Below are 17,820 nucleotides of genomic sequence, written 5' to 3'. Positions count from 1 at the left end.
ACAGCAAACCAGTTGCTAACATTAAACTAAATGGAGAGAAACTTGAAGCAATCCCACTAAAATCAGGGACTAGACAAGGCTGCCCACTCTCTCCCTACTTATTCAATATAGTTCTTGAAGTTCTAGCCAGAGCAATCAGACAACAAAAGGAGGTCAAGGGGATACAGATAGGAAAAGAAGAAGTCAAAATATCACTATTTGCAGATGATATGATAGTATATTTAAGTGATCCCAAAAGTTCCACCAGAGAACTACTAAAGCTGATAAACAACTTCAGCAAAGTGGCTGGGTATAAAATTAACTCAAATAAATCAGTAGCCTTCCTGTACACAAAAGAGAAACAAGCCAAGAAAGAAATTAGGGACACGACACCCTTCATAATAGACCCAAATAGTATAAAGTACCTCGGTGTGACTTTAACCAAGCAAGTAAAAGATCTGTACAATAAGAACTTCAAGACTCTGAAGAAAGAAATTGAAGAAGACCTCAGAAGATGGAAAGATCTCCCATGCTCATGGATTGGCAGGATTAAAATAGTAAAAATGGCCATTTTTCCAAAAGCGATTTACAGATTCAATGCAATCCCCATCAAAATACCAATCCAATTCTTCAAAGAGTTAGACAGAACAATTTGCAAATTAATCTGGAATAACAAAAAACCCAGGATAGCTAAAACTATCCTCAACAATAAAAGGACTTCAGGGGGAATCACTATCCCTGAACTCAACCAGAATTACAGAGCAATAGTGATAAAAAGTGCATGGTATTGGTACAGAGACAGACAGATAGACCAATGGAACAAAATTGAAGACCCAGAAATGAACCCACACACCTATGGGCACTTGATTTTTGACAAAGGATCCAAAACCATCAAATGGAAAAAAGATAGCATTTTCAGCAAATGGTGCTGGTTCAACTGGAGGTCAACATGTAGAAGAATGCAGATCGATCCATGCTTATCAGTCTGTACAAAGCTTAAGTCCAAGTGGATCAAGGACCTCCACAACAAACCAGATACACTCAAACTAATAGAAGAAAATCTAGGGCAGCATCTCGAACACATGGGCACTGGAAAACACTTCCTGAACAAAACACCAATGGCTTATGCTCTAAGATCAAGAATCGACAAATGGGATCTCATAAAACTGCAAAGCTTCTGTAAGGCAAAGGACACTGTGGTTAGGACAAAACGGCAACCAACAGATTGGGAAAAGATCTTTACCAATCCTACAACAGATAGAGGCCTTATATCCAAAATATACAAAGAACTCAAGAAGTTAGACTGCAGGGAGACAAATAACCCTATTAAAAAATGGGGTTCAGAGCTAAACAAAGAATTCACAGCTGAGGAATGCCGAATGGCTGAGAAACACCTAAAGAAATGTTCAACATCTTTAGTCATAAGAGAAATGCAAATCAAAACAACCCTGAGATTTCACCTCACACCAGTGAGAATGGCTAAGATCAAAAACTCAGGTGGCAGCAGATGCTGGCGAGGATGTGGAGAAAGAGGAACACTCCTCCATTGTTGGTGGGATTGCAGACTGGTAAAACCATTCTGGAAATCAGTCTGGAGGTTCCTCAGAAAATTGGACATTGAACTGCCTGAGGATCCAGCTATACCTCTCTTGGGTATATACCCATAAGATGCCCCAACATATAAAAAAGACATGTGATCCACTACGTTCATAGCAGCCTTATTTATAATAGCCAGAAGCTGGAAAGAACCCAGATGCCCTTCAACAGAGGAATGGATACAGAAAATGTGGTACATCTACACAATGGAATATTACTCAGCTACAAAAACAATGACTTTATGGAATTCGTAGACAAATGGTTGGAACTGGAAAATATCATCCTGAGTGAGGTTACTCAATCACAGAAAAACACACATGGTATGCACTCATTGATAAGTGGCTATTAGCCCAAATGCTTGAATTACCCTAGATGTCTAGAACAAATGAAACTCAAGAGGGATGATCAAAATGCAAATGCTTCACTCCTTCTTTAAAAGGGGAACAAGAATTCCCTTGGCAGTGAATAGAGTGGCAAAGATTAAAACAGAGACAGAAGGAACACCCATTCAGAGCCTGCCCCACATGTGGCCCATACATATACAGCCATACAATTAGAGAAGATGGATGAAGCAAAGAAGTGCAGGCCGACAGGAGCCGGATGTAGATCGCTCCTGAGAGACACAGCCAGAATACAGCAAACACAGAGGCGAATGCCAGCAGCAAACCACTGAACTGAGAATAGGACCCCCGTTGAAGGAATCAGAGAAAGAACTGGAAGAGCTTGAAGGGGCTCGTGACCCCTTATGAACAACAATGCCAAGCAACCAGAGCTTCCAGGGACTAAGCCACTACCTAAAGACTATACATGGACTGACCCTGGACTCTGACCTCATTGATAGCAATGAATATCCTAGTAAGAGCACCAGTGGAAGGGGAAGCCCTGGGTCCTGCTACACTGAACCCCCAGTGAACTAGATTGTTGGGGGGAGGACGGCAATGGGGGGAGGATGGGGAGGGGAACACCGATAAGAAAGGGGAGAGGGGAGGGGGATGTTTGCCCAGAAACCGGGAAAGGGAATAACACTTGAAATGTATATAAGAAATACTCAAGTTAATAAAAAAAAATAATTTTAGAATGGGTGTGAGGGCTCCGGTGAGAGAATTCAAACAGAAAAGGTGTTCTCAGACATAGCCCACATCACACTGTTCCTTTTATACAGTCAAAATTTTTGCACTAATTTTCACATGGCTGCTCATATAATTTGCTAGGATTGGGACTCACTGTTACACCTCTTAGGAATAAAGTACTGTCTGACTTGGATTCTCATCACTCTAATGACTAGAGATTATCTTGAAAGGACAGTTTTGTTTCCTTTTTTTTTCTTCATTTGTTTTAGTTTAGTGGCAGCTCATTGATTTGCCTTTATTTTTCCATGAATACCTTTGTGTTTTCTTGCGGATCTTGTTTTAAAGAGCTGCTTACACATAGGGAAAATGTAATTTGCATTATGTATTGCAGTATTGCTCAGTCTTTTGCTTTCTTTTAATATTTATTTTTCTTTATTTACTTTTATCAGTTATTGTCTTAGGGTTTTACTGTTCTGAACAGATACCGTGACCAAGGCAGGTCTTATAAAGGACCTTATATTTGGGGTGGCTTACACGTTCAGAGGTCCAGTCCATTATCATCCAGGCAGGGCATGGTAGCATCTAGGCAGATGTGGTATAGGAGGAGATGAGAGCTCTACATCTTCATCTGAAGGCTGCTAGCAGAATAGTGACTTCCAAGCAGCTAGGATGAGGGTCTTAAAGCCCACACCCACAGCAACACACCTACTCCAAAAAGGCCACACCTCCTCCAACAGAGTCACACCTAATAGTGCTACTCCCTGGGCCAAGCACATACAAATCATCACAATTATTTATATATTTGTATTTTATGGGTATGGTGTTTTGACTGAATGTGTGTATCTATACCCCACATGAGTGTAGTTCGCGTAGAGGTCAGAAGAGAGCATCAAATCCCTGGAACAGGAGTTGCAGACAGTTGTGAACTGCCTAGGTGCTCTGGAGGAACAGCAAGCACTATTAATCTCTAAGCTACCTCTCAACTTCTAAACTTACCTTTTATTACACTAAGTTGTGCTGAAGCGTTAGAATTTGCTGTTAGGACTTCATCTAGATTCAAATTTAAGTGTAAATAGTTTTTCTTTGGAGTCGTGCTGAGTACATTTGCCTATTAAACTAAATTCTTTGTGATCATTTCCTCCTGTGAGTTCTTTTGAATTTATTTTGTCTTTTACACTTAAGCTGTGAAATGTCTAGGTTCCTTTGTGACTATAGGTGAGTGTACTTTGGATCCATTACTCAACTCCGTAACTCACAAATGTGATCTGCTAGTTGAGCTATTTGACCTTCTCTCTATCCAACTCCTGACATCACATAGATTGCACACAGTTTTACCTCCAGCTACTTCTCTACTGTGTACTGTGCATATAGTTAATGCAATGGATTTTGCTTCTCTTTAGTAACAATGCTTATATTCAGAAGGACAGATATATACGTGGAGCAGCACTGCATAGAACTTGAAAGATTGTTTTCCTTATTCATTAACTCCATTGATATTTCAGTGATTTGTATACTTTTATTTGAATCATACACATATACACACCAAGGAATTTACTAAATGTGCAGATAAATTTAAGAGAATTACTCATTCATAATGCTATTATTTCCACTTGAGAACATGACATTATTTACCATTTTTACATTATTTACTATTTTTCCATTCATATGAATCATAGAAGTCATTTTTACCTCTCTCATGAAATTTTCCAATTTTTCCTCAGAAGAATCTTCTTCTTCTTTTTTTTTTTTTGGTTCTTTTTTTCGGAGCTGGGGACCAAACCCAGGGCCTTGCGCTTCCTAGGCAAGCGCTCTACCACTGAGCTAAATCCCCAACCCAAGAATCTTCTTTTTTAAAAAAGAATTATTTCTTTTAGGTGTATAAGCACACTATAGCTGTCTTGGACACACCAGAAGAGGGCATTGGATCCCATTACAGATGGTTGTGAGCCACCATGTGGTTGCTGGGAATTGAACACAGCAGCTTTGGAAGAGCAGTCAGTGGGCTTGACCACTGAGCCATCTCTCCAACCCTAAGAAGTTTATTCTTTGTTGGTTAATTTCATTCCACAATAGTTGGTAATTCTGGCTGCTATTTTGAGTGATATCGATCATTTAATTATTGTCCTAAGTGTTTGCCTTTAGATACACACATACATTTTCAATATTTACTATTTGGCATGACTAATGGGATTCCTTTTTAATTTCTAAGAGCTTAATGTGTTATAACGAGGGTACTAACATTGATATGAAACAAATTGGTGCCTTACAATGTTTTCTTGGCTTCGACCATCAATAAATTAACTGAAACTTTTACAGCATGCGTGCTTGATTTAAGTCTCGCTGCAAAGGAAAACATTTGGTTTCTCCATTATGTTATGGTAGAGCAGTGAATATCAAGCTTTAGAATGCATCAGAAGTCCCTGCAGGGCCAGGCTAGTAATGTGCTATTCTTCACCTCTGGAGTTTGGATCAGTGGATCACACATCTCATTGCTAGTTCCCAGCAGAGTCTTCTAAAAAAAGGAAACCTGGGGGAGCGAGGTGGAGACACTGGGGCTGGAGTGACAGAGGCGACAGAGATGGAGTGCTGGAGAAGTCACTGCTCACATTAAATGTCATAGCAGCATCTAAGTGGTCTGAGAGGAAAGCCAGTCATGAGGTAGCTGCTCTAAGGTGAGACTGAGGCAGGTTGGAGGGTGGCAGGAGACCAGGAGAACTTTTAAATAGCATCATAAGTCAGTTCGAGACTTGCTCAGAGAAGGAAGAGGATTTGACAGATGTTCTGATATGCTTACCTATCTCTGTAGAAAACAGATATTGAGGACCTGAGTTTTGACACCAGGAGAGGTATAAATTACGTGAAGAACCGAAACTGTCCTTAGAAAGCTGCAGTTCTCAAGAGAGATACTCTCTCAAAAAATAAGAGAGAAAGATTGAGGAAGACACCCAATGGCGACTGTGGTCTCTACATGATCACATGCACACACACACACACACACACACACACACACACACACACACACACACACACACACACCATGCACACACAGAAAAACTAAGGGCTGCAGTAAACTGTCTAGTGAGGCTTATTGATTTATCTTGAAACAATGTAATGCAAAGAGCCTCGTCTTCTCAATCAGGGAAGTTTGTGTGCTGACACAGAAGGATGAGGTGCTCTCATCAGTCAGGTATCTTCTCTCTTTATTCCTGCTTCCATATTATCTCCAAAACCAGTCATTTCCACTCTCGCCATTGTTGTCCTGCAAATGGTACCCCTTTCGCAAACGTAAACTTTCCCTCTCCCACAACATGCCTGTGGTGGTCAGCTGCAGCTGCAGAGCCATGTCAGAGATAACAAAAGGGTACCACAGAGCCTCTGCACCCACAGAGCCTCTTCACCACAGGCTTCTTTGCACAGGTTTTCCTTTTCATTTGATTCTCCTGTTCTTAAAATGCCAGGACGGCATTTGCTCCACTTATGACTTCTAGCAAATATTTATATAAAGGAAGGATTTCTCCTTTTCAGTTTAAGTAGGGCACTTCGCTTCTCCCTCATCATGCAGGGCTGTGCACAATACAATGTTCAGGTTTGCACGTGAGAAAATTAGGGCCCAGGTCCTAAAATTGGTTTGATGAATCTATACTGCTGATATTATTACAGGAAAATATGGTGGCTTATCAGAGAAAGGGTAGATGTATATAAACATATATGTATTTATATATACACATATGTATGTATATATACAAGTACATGTTTAATAAATACATTTCTAATGTAATTATTAAATACATCTGGAATTGTTGTATTTATATTAGAAACAGTCTTGCTATGTAGTCAAGGCTTGCCTAACATTCTCAGTTCCTCTTTCTTAGTTTCAGAGGGCTGAGTTTATAAGTTTGGCACACATCACTCAAGTTTGTTAACTATTATTTAAATGAGGCATCCTCCACCCTGATTAGTGGTTCACAGAAATGAGAAAGTCATCATTTCATGATTAAAAATCTAGAATCTATGTTTTAAAGTGTTTTTGTTTGTCTATTCTTAAATGTGTAAATCTTGGACTTATATTATAAATGTTTCAACTTTAAGATGAATAAGAGATAGCCTGAAGAAGCTTCTGTGGTATCTCCAGTGAGGATCACAGTTCCTTTTTGAAATAACAAGACAGAGTTATTCTGGGTCAGATTTAAAAAATGGATTTAAGAGTACAAAATGAGTAGGTGTCAATCTCAGCATCTTCAACAGAATCCTTGGTACTTATCCTGTTCTGTTCCAGAGCTGCCATGACAAAACCCATCTCTCTCCAACCCTTTATGTTTTCTGGGGCTCAGTTAGTTCAACTACTAAATTCAAACCAAACAGAAATGTCACAGGGTAGCAGCTTCATAATATAAATAAAACGCATATATAAGTACTATTGACATTTCAAAAGTTCACTCAGATAGATGCCTTGAAGGCTATACAATGTCACTAAGAAGGTTAAGTTACAAACACTCTGAGCCAGTTTGTGCTAGTACAACCAACTTCATTGACCCAGTACTTTACAAAGTTCTGGTGGCTGTGGTGTCTGCTCTAAGGGTAGCAGAATGAAGGGTGTGAGTGGAGCTCTTGCACTCTGCTGACTGCCAACTTCTCACTAAATATGCTGCACAGAAAGAGAATAAAAGACACTGGAATCCCTCTCTTGAGAACACTAATCTCATTTCTAAGGTCCACTCTCCCAATCTGATCACTTTTCAAAGGTTCTGCTTCCAAGCATCATCCCACAGAGATGAATTTATGAGCATTTGAATTTAGAGAGGACATATACACAAAAGCACACACGGAAAATTAAATTTATATAGATTTTATATTAGTGCAACTGTACAGAAATAGTGTCAGAAAGTGACCAGGCAACAGAGTAACCATGCACTGCGCAACTGCAGGGAGATGTAAAGGATGCATGTTTTTCCTAGTACTGTTCAGCTCAGTTTACAAACAGAGGTTCCTTTACAGGGACAAACATATGCATATTCTCTTATCCTTTGAGATCAGCACTGAATATTCTTTTATGACCAGTTGCACTCTAAACATTGCAGAGGAAAGACATAGAATTTAGAGATTAAAGTGTCCACTGTTCTGCTAATGAGGACTAGAACTAAAGTCACTTGCAGTCACCCTGATAAAAGAAGCAAAAAATTTGGGCCCAAAGCAAAATGAAACCTTGATTTATTCTGTGACAGGCACTTCTGGTTACAGAGGAAGATGTTAGGGAGGAAGCAGAGACCTGAGAGACTTACTATTGTGTTACCTACTCCTTCCCTAATTGCATCATATCGGGCAAATTAAGTTTAAAACTGATTACCACTGATTGCAAAGCTCTTTATATGTAATTTAAAGAATCCATAAAGAATAGCTGGTGGTCTGGCTGCCAATATAAATTATCCTGCAATAGGAAATTTGAATGCTTTGATCTCTAAGCCGTAGATACGCAATGATATATATATATATATATATATATATATATATATATATTAATCTGTGAATAGAAACTTCTCCCCCTGCCATCATGCATTTCTTGCTTAGAACTTACCCATTTTTAGTTCCTTCACTGGGTAATGTGGGCTGACCATGGAACAAACACCCCCAGAACATTCACAAAAGGACCAATGACAGAGCCATAACAATGAAGAACTACATCCCAGAAAGGTTAGGACTGCGCACCTTCATCCTAAAGCCTGTGCTTGTGCTGAACGACTTCGTTCTCCGCAGTGACATTTTTAAGAAAGGAAGCTCAGATCTTAGTAAACAAAGTTTCATGGTCTGCTTAAAAAAAAGGAAGCTCAGATCTTAGTAAACAAAGTTTCATGGTCTGCTTCTGTGTTCCCATCACTGTTCATTGGTTCATATGTAGAAAGAAGTTAAGAACAGTTCTTCTTTATAAACTTCAATCCCTTCCCTCCCTATGTGCCCAAAGACCTTTAGGTATATCAAAAGCCCCCCCCCCCAGTATAAGACCAAACTTATGGTTCCAAGAAAACAATCACAGTATGCTGACTGACTTTACGTTCCCTTTCCACTCTAGGAGACTTTGCCCAGGTATTTTTCCAGATCACCACCAAGCTTGTCTGAATAAGGCATTTTCAGTGTCTGTAGGAAAGGCTGACAGCTACAAGTACACTTGTTGAAGTTATATTGCATGAGCCAAGGACACAGTTATCTTCACGGTGTTTTCTCCTTTGTTGTTCTTTGTTTGCTCCTGTTTCCTAGCAATCATTCTTACTAATACCAAACATTCTATAATGTAGGTGGACCACTGCGGGCACAGAAAACGAAGGTTTCCAGTGCTTAGAAATGAAAGGTCTCGGCCAAAAGTCCCAGGGCCCAAATAACAGCATTGGTTCTTACTAATTTGGTGACATTGTCAAGCTACCAAATCATTTTATACCTCTGGCTTTATCTGTAGAGTGAAAAATTAAAAAAGAGTGCTGACCCAAGACTGTCAAGTGGAACGCGTAGCCAGTTATGTTAAGTGTCTTACATAGAATCTGAAAAATAGAAAGCCCTTGATAAATACAACTACTTTTTTCTATCAAAGAATGTAGATTACTTCCAGGAGCCCCAGTCTCTTCTTATTTACTTCTAATGAATAAGTTTTTTTTAAGTACTAATTATAAACTGGACTAATTATGCTGTAGCCTTGGGGAGTTTGTAGAGTAGGACATTAAAGTTGTCATCAGAATTGTGGTGTTGTGGTGTGAGTATATATATATATATATATATATATATATATATATATATATATATATATATATATATATATCTGAGAGGAGAGGGGGGGCGGGCAGTTGATAATAAATCTCCCAGAAACATCTATAAGATGGGACTTTGTATTTGAAAGCATGGAACAAGATGAGAATACTAGAGCTTTTCATCTTCAAAAGAGTATAGAAGATTCATGTAATTAGTAGGCAGGGCTCTGTAATGTGCTAGGCCAGGGAGATTAGCTGTGGTGCCAAAGGAAAAAAGTGACATTTCAGAAGAAAAAAAAAACATTGCCTCAAAGCACTGAGAGCAGGATATGAGAGCATTGGAAACATTTGTGATAAAGGAACACAGGACATGGGTGGGAAAGACTAGTGCAGACCTACATTGGGACTGAGGTAAAGACTTTTTTAACCATAGTTAAAATATACCCCCTCCCCACAGAGACAGAGACAGAGATAGGGAGAACTGTTGTTGACTTAAACTAAATGGAGAAAGTGCCCTTAGGTCCTAAAGGCATAAAGACATGAGCATTTGTACTGCATAATTGGACCTCCACAGCAATCACTTCCTCCTTGGATTAAAACCAACTTTTGATAGACATGATTTGAAATAAAGATTATATCTCCTTAAATGTGTCCATATTTATTTTTCCTATTTCCCCATACATTATGCAATATAATTGTCTGTGTAATGCTATGCAGTTCATAGGCAAGTACTAACTGTTTTTATACAAGGGACTTGAGCATACTCAAATTGTGATGTCAACAGAGTCCCAGTGCCTGTGTTAAATTGACAGTGAAGAAAACTGTCTAGATAAATCTAGACATATATATCCATGTTCACATACAAGTGTGTACCATGTAGAATATCTTGCCAATATGACTCAAAAATTATTTGTCTGTTCTTACATATTTAACCTGTCATGATCAGCCTTCTATGTGAGTAAGACACCTTGTACCGTGTTTTCCTGACCAGAGGCTTCAGCCAGTAGAAAGCACTAAATCTGAATGCTTGGTTCCTCCAATTCGTTTTCTGTGTTTGTGGTTCATATCCTATAGTAACTAGGATGAGGTAGGGTGAGAGCGCCTCTCTGGTAGAGCTCCTCGTTTCACATTAACCACTTTCCACTCTCACTCTGCTCCCCTCTGTGGATATTTCTCCACCTCTGTCTCTCTAACTTCGTTCTTCATTGACCTGCAGTAAAGCAATTTCACTCTATGTTCATTTACCATTCTCTGTTGAGATTCTCACCATTTCTCACCTGTGCTGTAGTCGTTAGTACATTTTCTTGACTGAAAGATATTTCTGTGTTCAAATACAGAGGTAGATTTCTTGGCAAATTTAATTTTAATTGATTATATTGAGAAGTTGCAAGACTTTATCATAGTAAGTTAAATGGTTTATTGAATATCATGTTTGTTTTCTTTTAGTAATTTCAGACTCTACTAAATTACTCCATCAAGTGAGAATGAGTATATCATTAAAGTTATATTTATATAATTATATATATATATGATGAGTATAAATTGATAGGCTGTTCCTAAAAACAGTTAATAGACCACAAAACTAAAGAATATACACAAGTTGTAGGAGTAGTCAAGAACATCAAGAAATGGAGAAACACACTCCCAGGTGTTAATTCAATGTGGATATTAATGCAACTTTGCACACATGACTTCCTTGTGTCCTGGGGCCCTGAAGTGCATTTCTCTCAGCCCCAGAAGAAGCATCTCTTTTTCAAGAGAAGCTGCAGTTGGAATTGCTTCATCTCACTTGTGTAAAGCTTTCAGCACATGGATGCTTGACATAGGCCTGCAGGGAAGCTTGTCTTTGCTTTAGCAGGTTTTCTATAAAACGAAGTCCTTTCTGAGAACACTTTCTGGTCAATGTACTCTAAGATAAACACAGAGAAGAGCATCCGGCGAGACTCCTCCATGGTTCATCTTAGTAGAAAGTAATCATAAGCTATTTAGTGATTTTAAATCATTACACATCTCCCGAGATTTCCTTTTAGCTTGCCAACAGTCCTGTTAAGTACTACAGTGCTGTGTATGAGAAAGGTCTCCCACAGGCTTGATCACTCGAGTGCTTTATTCCTAGCTGTTGTTAGTATTTGTAGAAGTCCTGGGAATGTGGGATTGTTGGAGGACATACATCACTAGAGACTGGCTTTGTACTTGTGGTTTAAGATGTGAGTCCTGACCCCCGTTGAAGGAATCAGAGAAAGAACTGGAAGAGCTTGAAGGGGCTCGAGACCCCTTATGAACAACAATGCCAAGCAACTAGAGCTTCCAGGGACTAAGCCACTACCTAAAGACTAAACATGGACTGACCCTGGACTCTGACCTCATAGGTAGCAATGAATATCCTAGTAAGATCACCAGTGGAAGGGGAAGCCCTTGGTCCTGCTAAGACTGAACCCCCAGTGAACGTGATTGTTGGGGGGAGGGCGGCAAGGAGGGGAGGGGGGGAGGGGAACACCCATAAAGAAGGGGAGGGGGAGGGATTAGGGGCATGTTTGCCCGGAAACCGGGAAAGGGAATAACATTCGAAATGTAAATAAGAAATACTCAAGTCAATAATTAAAAAAAAAAAGATATGAGTCCTGAACTTGGAGCTTGAGTAACCATGCTTTTGCTCTGCCACCATGAACTAGTAACTGTGTGTATGTGGGTATGTTTGTACGTGTGTGCTTGTGCTTGTGTACATGCCTGTGTGTGTGTGTGTGTGTGTGTGTGTGTGTGTGTGTGTGTGATTTTTTTCACTGTCTTGTCAGTTGTAGGTTAGTAGTTTTGATATTATCATCCCTTTTAATCTTGGCTTTGACATAAGGTAGAATACAGCAAAAGAACCAATGTTCCATTGAAATGATTCAGAAAAGGCTGGTGTCAGGCATGTCATATGAACTTCGAAATGTCTTTGATTTTATAAGAAAGCATTTAGCAGCAGAGAAATTGAGAAAAAAATGGGTTCTGTACTTGTTCTATAACTTTTGCCCTTTGATGTCTTTCCCAAGTCTCAAGTTCTTGTTTCAAAACTTCCTTCTCGAGCCATCATTGGCAGTTGGAGGAGGTGCCTTTATTTTACTACACCATTATACATTGAGTATAACATCTTTGCATGCATCTGGTTTAGTTAGGGTGGTCTGTTTTTGGTTTTGGTGTGGTTGTACATACATAAGTGTGCCTGTGTATCATGTGGTATTGGAGGAATGTCAAATGAAAATGGCACTCTTTAATAGAGCGGGCACAACAAGGAACCTAAATCATATTTGAAAGCTAAATTGACTGCCACATTCTATGTGGCATCACCAGTACCCATAATTTTACATTAAATACGCATAAGTTCTGCCTGGGGCAGCTGTGCCATGGTTAAAGCAATTGCTCCAAGAGCCTTACGACCTGAGCTTGGATTTCCGGCATCTCCATAAAGGCCTAATCCAGCAGTATAGCCACCTTTAACCACAGCATTCCTAATGGGAGATGGAGATGGAGGCAGGAGACTCCTCTGAAGCTCGGGGCCAGCCACTCTGAAGCACAAAGTCAGCTACCATGAGGTACTTCTTAACACAGACCGAGCAGCCAACTACATAGAGGTGGCTCTCCAACACCCTAGGTCTAACTCCTCCTCACGGTAACATCCCCCCAAACACAGGCAAGCTTTTCTTTTAAGTTGTTCCTTTTTGCTTATTTCAAATCTCTGAATACTAAGTGAGTTTCTATGTCTTGGTTTGTAGTTCCCCATACTGTCTCCTCCCTCTTTTCATTTTGTTAACCTATCGATTCTCCAGAGAAAAGAAGTCCACTAATTTGAGCCAAATTTAAATAAAGCATTAATTGAATATCAAATATGGCCTCACATGTTTTAGATCCCATGAAGCTTTGTTATTTCCCAAGAACTACAAATCCCACAAGTCCGAGCACTCCAGGAAGTTCCTTCAGCTCTGGGCAGGTGGGGTTTACAGGTTAATTCTCTGCATTATACTTACCCACTTCATCATCATCATCATCATCATCATCATCATCATCATCATCATCATCATCATCATCACCCAAAGTTTATCTGAATGACACTTTAGTGTCCAGAATATCATAATTAAGAAATCAGGCTTTTGCACAAAGCTGGTGTTGGTCTAGTCACACAGTTGTCTTGTTTCCCAAACCTGGTGTTTTCCAAACAGGTTTTCTAACTCACACTGGTTAAGTTTAATTAAGTATTCATTTAAACCTAAGATCCTAAATCACTTTGAGGGAGGAGGAGGACAGAACCTGCTTTAAGCTCAACTCAGTCTGAGTTACATGACTGATTTTAATATGAAATCATTCTTTATTCAGGAGAAAGCTTTCTTCTTACTGTTGAATGCCATAATAATGAAAGATTCTATCTGATTTTTATTTGGTTGTTTTTTTGTTTTATGTTTGCTTGTTTGTTAATCTTTCTTCAGTAGTAAATCATTTATCACAGAAAGGAGATCTAGCATTTTAAATTGCAATCAAAGCTGCCCTCTTCCTCTAGACTGCAGAAATATTGTCCCTTATTAGCAGACTGGACAATATCCTGGGAAAAATGGGACATTATGCTATTGAAATTGGGCTCTATATCTCCAGAGCCTTCTAAAATGGCTTAAAAAAACCAACCTACATTTTATGTAAAACTTTCTTTCTATGATCTAGACATGTAAGATAAGCCCCCCCCCCGTCTTAATTAAATCAGAAAGCTCTGTGACTTTTCAGCTTGTTCTGTGATGTTTGCAAGGAGATTTGTAAATGACACTGTGTGGCTACTTTGCCCCTTTCTCAGGGAGACAGTAATTATTACCACTTCTTTTGAAACATGCTGTGGGTGCTTTATCAGTTCCTTTGTTAATGAGCTGGCCTTCTCCTTTATAATGCCAATCATAGGGACACCTTTTAAACAAGAATTCTCTCTCAGCCTTATTTAATTTTTTTTTATTTTTCTGATATATCCTTATCAAGCTGTGTATTGTGTTGCTTCGGGGAATCATTTATACAGGCCAGACAGGGAACAAGGCTGACTTCTTCCTTCCTTGACATCTGTTTCTCTCTCTCTCTCTCTCTCTCTCTCTCTCTCTCTCTCTCTCTCTCTCTCTCTCTCTCCTCTCCAGGTCTCCCCCTGGGTTTCTCCTTACCCCTGATCGACTGCTGTTGGCAACCATTGCCCTGTGTGACACACATCTGTGCACACTGCTTGTAATTCAATCGTACACTAATATTAGAAAGATCCAAAGTACAGTGAGCTGAAGAACGAAGCTGAAAGAAGTTCTTTTTACCTTCCATCTTGTGATTGTGTACATGCCTGTGTGAGGCTACCGCCCAAGAGCTCTTAGAGTTTATTTGGATGGTGTGGAAAGTGTGCTGGTGAGCCAATCAAAGCAGACACCTGCCTTCTAGTGATTAGAAACAGCATTACTTCATTTGATCATTGCCTCTTGTTAAAGTAGCCTGTCAGCACTCAGGCCGTTGAAGAGGCACATGCTTATTAAGTGCTTTGGGTGGTTTATACAAGGATGTATTAAGTACTTGAATTCGTTATCTGAAACAAAACACCAAACAATGACATTACAATATTGCAAAACACTTCCAAATACTGAAATAATAGTTATGATATCGGTGCTATATCTTAGCTGAAATCTGGGTGTTTCTTGTTGGTAACTTTCTCTGGACTATCTAAATTAATTTTCTCCCACATACATTTGCCTGAGTTAACAAATAAATCACATTATACAAAGTTATATGTGGACTTCATAGAAATGATGAATTCAATTTTATTTTCAACCCCATAGGTTGCATGTGTAATACACATAAAAATTATCTCATCTATGGGAAATACAAATTAAACTGAAATTTTGATTTTATCTAGACATCCTTTGCATACCCCTATTTATGCTGTGGATTTGGCTGCTTTGTGGATTATCAGTTATGCATGCTGGTATCTGTAATGGTCAGAACTGTGCCTCTCCCCTAAAGCTGTATATTGAAAACTTTACTTACTCTCAGTGATGTTAATTGAAGGTAGAGCCATTAGGAGACAACCAAGGTCCAAGGGCATCTTAAGAGTAGGGCCTTAGTCATCTAGGATATAGCTTTAAGAGTAGAAGAGACAGATCACAGGCTGGGTATTGCAGTACCCATAAAGAGACTTCTCCAGATCCCATCATGCTAGTAGGTTCACAATTTTTATCTTAGATGTGGTAAAAATCAAAGCTAAAGTGGAAAGAATAGGTTAGTCAGCCTTAACTAAATTATAATACACTGTATTGTACTAAATAATATATAAATATTGTACTAAATCATAGTATATTATATCCTAATTTGTCTGGTACTTTCATCCTGTGCTACGTGTTTTAGTTTTGTAACTGGCATAGTAATGGAGAAGTGGAAGTCAAGAGTAAGTAGGGCCAAGCAAACATATAAAACACTAAATGTTTGTTGAGACTGATATTAAAACTCTGCAGCAATGACTCTCCCAGAGGGACTGTGTCATTATCAGAGGTAAAATGATACAATCAGGGTTAATGGCCACTACTTTACTGGGCACTGATTTGATGCCAAATGATGTACCTAGCCAGGTAGCTTCTACTGGGTCAGGTGGAGAAGACCTTAGGGCTGTGTAATCATACATTTGCTATTGTGTTCCTTTAATAGATCTTACAGACATCACTCATTTCCTTTGTCCCTTGGTGACTGAATGGATTCTATTTCCTGCATCCAAGTAAAAGACTTAAAACTTGAACATGAAATCATAATAATTTTAAGTTAAGGAGTTGATATCCTTTATATTTTATATCCAGTTTTTTTCAGTCCAGACTTTGCCTGAAGATGTAAATTTTAAAATGAATCCTAGTGTTTTCTTCAGATTTTGAATCCAATTTCATTAGTCAGAAATATCTGAATGACTTTAGAAGAATCAGTTTCGCCAGCCATGCTGGAAAACTGCTAAACTGATAAGGTATTGAAGTAGCATGTTAAGAAAATTTCCCATTATCGATGACAAGTGCTACACTGAAATTTGCACAAATCCAACACTAAACTCTTCTTTTTATAGTCCAAAGTGTTTTAGAAGAGCTGGACCCAGAGCTAATCAGTAGATAATGTTAATACCAAGTGGTTAACTTACAGATCTTGCTGTCTTAATTAGTGTTCCTTTTTAAATAAAACCACTTAATTAAATTCTCAGTTCAGCTAAAGAAAGCTTACACTTTAATCAATGTTGCAAATTCTCTGTGGTCAAACCTACAGTCTAGTTTCAATTGAATATTGGCTAGGGACATGCATTTGTTCTGAAACTATTAATGCTTCTGTGTCAATAGCTCTAGTCTGCAGATCCTTAGGGAGAAAAATTTCGAGCTCACCCATCCCATTCATATCCAGACCAAGCAGCTTTTGGATCATGATTTCACCATATCTATCTTATTTGTGCTGGGTCATTCACCTTAAGTTACTTGAATCTATCCTGAGTTTTTGTTTCTTAGTACTTTTTATAGGTTTTACTTGTTATTTTGTTTTTAATCCAGACTGACATTATGAAAGGTCATCAACACTGGTTGCCTAACCCTAGAAGGATTAGGAAGCTCTGGAAGTTTCTGGGAGCTTCTGAAAGCTTCCTGGAAGCTCCTGGAAGACCACCTTTCTGCTCTATTTCTGATCTCAAGTTTTTAGGTTCCACAGATGAATGATACCATACAGGATTCAGCTGTTTACTGTTAGCTGGCTCCGCACAACATAGTGTACTTCATTGATGTACACAGTGCAAAAAGTGTTCATCTGTGATGTACAAAGCACAGCAAACTCTTTCATCGTGGTTCAAAATATCTCATTGTTTTTGTACTTCCTTTTTTACCTATTTTATTTTCATTATTATTAGGTACTTAGGTTAACTCAATATGATAGCTACTGTGGATAGCACTGTGATGACTATAAACACGCGAATATCCCTCTTAGCATCCTGATTTAATTTTGTTTGACTGCATAATGAAAGTAAATAGTGAGGTGGCCGAATCAGATATATTTTCCATTTTTTGAGTAAGTTCCACACGGTTTTCCATATTGAGTGTACTAACATACATTCCAAATATTGATAGGAAAGAACATACTTTAAAGGATATACTTTATTTTCTAGGAATTATGTACCAACTATTATATATTTAAAAACCATCAAATAAATTTTATGTATTCCTATTGCAGAAAATCTATATGAAAATGTTGTATTATTCGACTACTTTTTCCGTAATATATACAAATTTCAAAGCACATTATATATCATGAATGTCTATACTTTGAAACTATGGATAAAAAGAAAGTTTATTACTCAATATGAAATATCCTTCCAAGCCATGTGTAAGGAGGATTTCTTTTTATTTAAGAAAATTGTCTTTAAGTCAGTATCTATGATATTTTGATGTTGAATA

At 38.6% G+C, this 17,820-nt stretch overlaps 1 protein-coding gene across 9 annotated transcripts in view; it reads left to right on the top strand.

The window, feature by feature from the left end:
* Nrg3 (neuregulin 3) overlaps positions 1-17,820 on the top strand; it is a 1,115,105-nt gene that overhangs the window by 785,922 nt on the left and 311,363 nt on the right.

Source organism: Rattus norvegicus, chromosome 16 (assembly GCF_021556685.1).
Source record: "Rattus norvegicus strain SHRSP/BbbUtx chromosome 16, alternate assembly SHRSP_T2T, whole genome shotgun sequence".
In the NCBI taxonomy this organism is placed as follows: Eukaryota; Metazoa; Chordata; class Mammalia; order Rodentia; family Muridae; genus Rattus; species Rattus norvegicus.
The sequence above is the reverse complement of the archived record's forward strand: the minus strand, read 5'-3'. Positions and strand labels throughout refer to the sequence as shown.